The following is a 6,000-nucleotide window of genomic DNA, read 5'->3' as shown; positions in this document are numbered from 1 at the left end:
GGGATGCCATTCAGAAATATGACGTGCACTTTTGATGCTGGAGACGCAATCATCGCCCGAGTAATCACCTCAGCGGAAAAAAAAAAGATGCAGTGGTATTTTTAGTAAACCGTGTTCATTCATGGTGTCAGAGGTTAAACAAGCTGGATTTTTTTTTCATAGGGTACAGTGATACATCAACCATATATGTTTATATAAGTTTTCTGGAGATACAAGACGTCGCTTGGACAATATTTTACTTGGACTTTTGAGGAAAAAATAAATAAATACATAAAATTGAGCGCTCGGTATTGACAGTGAACAACTCCAAGCATCGAGAAATTATGCATTTTTATGAAAGTGCCCGTGCTTAACTCTTAGAGCATCGTTGATGTGAAACGTCATCTACGGGAATCCTAACGAGGAGCGCCGTTGATGTCAATTGCCGTCAATTGTTTTTTGGTTGTTTTTTTTTTTTTTTTTTGTGGCGTCTACATTTAATGATCATTTCTCTGAAGGTTTCATGAAACGAGCCCCCAAAATCAGTTTCACTGAACGCACACACACACACACACACACACACACACACACACACACACACACACAGGGTGCCACTACGAGGTCCGACACACACACACACGCACACACATACATACGCCACGCCTGTTATGAACAGCAACAGCCACATGTTGCGTCTGTTTGTTTGGTGTGACCTTTCGCTGCTCCGTTGCTGTCAAAGTCCTGCTGCAGCCCACAATTTTAAACGATGCGCTTGAGCTATAAAATCCAAAATGGTGCCATCGTCGCACCATGCTAAGCAAATGCGCGTCGTCATATGACCAGGAAAATGAACATTTTAATTTATTGGCCCAATTGCCGGGAAAAAAATGACATTGATAAATACATATTATTGACCAGTGTAATTAAAATTAGAGGCATGAAAAAAGGACAAGAGAGGGATTACATTTTCCGAAGATTATTTTAATTGTATTCTACTGTCAGGTCATACGGGCAAGTTACATCGCAAAATGCTTTTTTACTTTTATTTCTTTTTTTTTTTACACACACACACACACACACACACACACACACACACACACACACACAGGTGATCGGTCCTTCGTATTCCAGGAAAACATTAAAAAGGACTCGTGCAAGTGAATAAATTAAGCTTTGTCGCCTCTCGATCTTGAGAAAAAGGTGTCCTTCGGATACACGCTTGCGGGAGGAGGGTTAATGTGACAGAGCACAGGCCCAAAAAAAAAAAAAAAAAAAAAAAAAAAAGAACGCAAAGCTCTCGTGTCGCTTCCTTTAGAAGCCTGACATTTATTTGGATGTGACCGTACAATCTGAGAGGAGCTAATCACGTTTTTGTTGTTCATGTTGTCGACTTGAAATCCGTTTATCCCACTCTCAAGCTCTGAAGTAGGAGATGAGCGTAAAGATATTTAAGTATTTGTGCACACGCACATGCACACACACGCACACACACTCCTATGACTCAAGTGCAATAAAGGCGAAACAAAGCCATAAATTGATTTAAAAAACTAATTAAAATGCTATTCCTGGAAAATGAAGTCACAACGGGCAAATGTAATGGATGTCTTTCTCATGTTCTTTACGGACAATTTTTGTGCTTTTTATGCTTTAATCAGCAAGGACAGACTGGCACTGTTTTTGCGGAGGATGAAACTCGAGCTCTTCTATTCTCCACTTAACAGCAGAAGGTCCAACTGAATACAACATCGCTAAAGGTGACAATTCCCATTTGCTTCAAATCCATCTCCAAAGGCTGACAAGTTCATGAATAACAACAGTAACAATACTTTCTTTCATGTCATGGAGTAGCCTTTGAAAGCCAGAAAGACCTCCAACGGCCTTTGTGCGCGTCTCGAGTGTTTAGAATGAAACATCACGTCCCTCCAAGGATTTGCGCTCATGAATAGGTATGACCCAGGATTTGCCATCTTTTAGTACATCCTGTTGACGACCATCCGTGAGCCCTCACACAACGAAATAGTCCATCAAATGTGCGACTGTGCGTGAAATAACTGACAATGTGACGCCTCGTGGCTGTGGTCAACATTTATTAGTTTAAAGTCTGCCAATATTTACGGTAATGAAGGCCTGCTTTTAATTGCCGTGGCTTTCTTTCGCCCATTTAATTAAGTTGTCACCGGGCGCTTCTCTTGGGTCCGGTTGCCTGTTGGATGGCAGGATTGCATGCCCCGAACAAGGCAAACGATGACGAAGCTGTGGACTAATTGACGTTTTCCTTCCAAGTCACAAGGAAAACGTATCATTATCCACATTCGGACGTTGACGTGCTTAAGTGGCTCCAGGCCCGCTCCTTGCATACATCATTTAATTTGGCCCACTCTTGAAACGTCGAAAAGGTCAAATTCAAAAGGGGGAACGTCCATCTAGGTTTCCGCTCGTTGCATCATTCAACAAAGGCTGTAATTGTATGAAATAAACGTTGATCAAGAAAATGTTGCGGAAAAAGTTTAAGGGCAGGAGAGCCGGAACGACACAGCTAGAGGCGGAGAACCGCGTCCACCAGCGATCGGGAGTGACCATGGCGTGACTAAATATTGGCGTCATTTAAAATCATTTACATAATTTGAATTTCTCACAAGCAGTATGCTTTGGCACACGAGCATACACACTGCAGGCGCTTGTGATGCTTTCTCTCAATCTGAAAATCAAACCAGGTTCTTGTCTCCTTTGTGTGTGTGTGTGTGTGTGTGGGGGGGGGGGGGGGCATCATGCCCGGTTGGGGCATCATGCCCGGAGATGTTTCTTGTTTGCTGTAATTGCCGCGGGAGCTTGCAAAACAGTCTTTGAAGGGAGCTACGGATCTGTGTAGGAAACACTCAATGGAATTTTAAAACCAGTCCACAGTGGATTGCTCCTACAGTGGAACGATTTGGAGCTCAACCAGATTTCTATGGGAAAATAATATAGAAAATTCACACAAGACGTCGGCAAATCTCCTCAGAGTGAAGCGATTGTTGGTTCTTTTGTGCTTTCTCGTTGGCTTTTTTTTTTTTTTTTTGGTGACGATAACCCATGATGGAAAAGAAGTGTGATGATAATGGTCGAAGCCCCAAAAAATAGAACGCTCTGCGACGGTCAAGGTTCGGTCTGCTCAGCACAAGGTGTGAAGAGCAGTTTTGAATATTAATTGCTAGCCACAGAGTAATTCATTTCCCCATGCAGATGCTAAAATCAAATTTTCAAATTGCCAACCAATTTAAAAGCATTTTGACTCTCAAGATCAATAAAATACTGTGTTCTGGGACTACATAAAAAGCTATCAAAATAAAGAGAAGCCTTTCTTTTTACACCAAAGATAATTCCTTTCTACCCTTTTTCCAATCTTTAGTAATGAGCAGTCGGGCATGGGTTGGCTTTACCTAAAGCATAAGTGTCTGACCAAAAAGCAGAGAAAATCAGCTGTTGTGAAAAGTAACATGTCAAGCAGAGCAGTGGGGCTCATATTTGTTGCTTTTGTGACAACTCAAAATCTACAACAATAAAGAAGAGACAGAGGACGGACGGGATTTTGATCGCAAAAATACTCATTTACACAATTATGCAACTATAACTCATCCCATTGCTCTGATTTTTTACACAGCATTCATCATTTACGCCATCAACTGCATGAACTGTCTTTTCCTGCGACACACATTTTCTACTACGGCACATTCTTTTTATGCTACAGTGGATGCAACTATTTGCATTTTTTTGGAGCGATTGTGCAATGTGGTTTCATCTTTAGGCAGGAGTGTTTAATTCAATAAAATATAGTCGATTGCTCGTATTATAGTCTATTGCCTCAGCCCCACTCTTCCCATCTCCTCAGGTCAAGTCGGGGCTAGAGCCACTATTTTTTTTTTTTTTTTTTAAATGAGCTACATTCCACTGTTACAGGCGCCATCTTGTATCGCAATCATGTATTTCCCTCCTCCAGCCTGCTTGGGGATGATTGAACATTTTTCTTGTCACACTTGCGCGGTTTTAGGGGAAGCAAAAATTGCTTTTGTCATTGTATGCTCAGGGCAAAAAGGGCTGAGGGATGATGCCAACACGTGCCAGAGCAAGCGCTCTTTGCTTGCACGATCGATTTCAACGGATGTCCGACACGAATGGACAAGGGTGTGAGGTGTCACGTTTCCTTTTCAGCTCTCAACTTTTTTATTTCAATTGGATAAAATTTTTAAAGACCAGAAGGTCCAAGGTCCTTTTTAGCCACCCACATAGTACCTACCGCTCATATGGACTTCAGTCTTGCTACGACGCAGTGCCGGGAAGTGACAAAGTGTGAATACTTTGCTACTTTATATAAGTCAAAGTTTAAGAATTTCCGCACCTGACTTGAAATGTTATTTTTCGAATGACTTTCTGTTTTTGACTCTCTACAATTAAAAAAAACGGTCCCGTCTAGGTGTAATGGAAGACCGTGACACCCAAGGTGTTTTGCTTGTGGCTACGTTCACACTGCAAGACTTGAACTGGCTAGTCTCCTTCTATATAGTTACCAGTTCTAACGCATGCTTTTTTGTGACGTTTGTCGCCTTCTGACAACGTATATGTCAGATGAGGTTGTACTTAGCATCTGGACTGCAGTCGCAAAGGATACATATACAATGTATGGTCAAAACTGGAAAGACACCAGGATTGGATTTTTAAATTTAAATATCCATCCATCCATCCATTTTCTGGACCGCTTTTTCCTCACAAGGGTCGCGGGGGGTGCTGGAGCCTATTCCAGCCATCTTCGGGCAGTAGGCGTGGCCAGTTGCCAGCCAATCGCAGGGCACACAGAGACGAACAACCATCCGCACTCACCTAGGGACAATTTATAGCAGTGGTGTCAAAACACGTTTTTGTCATTGTAGTTACGGTTTGCCTTGGAGGGCCGTTATGAATTTTGGGAAACCATATAAATGTTTAATCAGCTCCACATATTACATACACAGCACATAACAAATTGATGAAAAGCTAGTTTTAAAATCAGAAGGCAAGAATAATGACTGTTATTGTGTATTACATGTGACAATTTGAAATTTTGGTTTTGACTTTAGCAAGCATCATGGAATTTGACATGCTTGATTTGCTTTCGCGGGCCAAAGAAAATGATGTGGCGGGACAGATCTGGCCCCTGGGCCTTGACTTTGACACCTGTGATTTAGAGTGTTCAATCAGCCTGCCATGCATGTTTTTGGAATGTGGGAGGAAACCGGAGTACCCTGAGAAAACCCACGCAGGGACGGGGAGAACATGCAAACTCCACATAGGAAGGCCGGAGCCTGGGATCAAACCCACAACCTCTGCACTGTGAGATCGACGGGCTAACCACTTGACTACCGGTCCGCCTAAAACATAAATAATGTAATTAGTTAATTTAAAAGTATGACATAGTTTCCAAAATGTCCTAATGGTGTTTTAAAGGGTGCCTTCCACTCATCCCCTTCACAAATCCGGACCAAATGGTAAGCACTGCGGAGCAAAGATGAAGTAGAGTAATGGATGCAGATATTTATTTTTAATATTAATGTCGTTGAGCCCACGATAATACACGCAAGGACGCAATGATTTATCTTTCTTTTCGATAAAGAAAAAGCCCGTTCCTACAGGTGACTCAGACGGACGATTTAAACGGGCAGCTAATGAATTAGAGATGCACTCTCTGAGTGCTTCCTGTTCGGTTTGGGAGACTCGGTAGAGACGAGAACTTGGCAGTGGGACATTAGGTAATAAATCAATGGCGCAGTCGTATGGTCGGTGCGGGGCTATTCCTTGGCCGCCTACGTGCGTGACACGAGAATTTAACACTTCGAACCAGTGGGCCAGCAGGGCGACAGCATCGAGCAGCTCCTTGGTTGGCCAGCACGTGCCTAGTCTCGTCTGAGTCTACAGAATCAATGTGGTCGGGTTATTCTGTCAGGTGTCCGGAATGGTACGGAGAGAAGAGGATTCCACAAACATGGGCTCAGACAAGAGATTTGACAAAAA

Source organism: Hippocampus comes, unplaced genomic scaffold (assembly GCF_001891065.2).
Source record: "Hippocampus comes isolate QL1 unplaced genomic scaffold, H_comes_QL1_v1.1 scaffold99, whole genome shotgun sequence".
Lineage (NCBI taxonomy): Eukaryota > Metazoa > Chordata > Actinopteri > Syngnathiformes > Syngnathidae > Hippocampus > Hippocampus comes.
Note: the sequence above shows the minus strand (reverse complement) of the source record.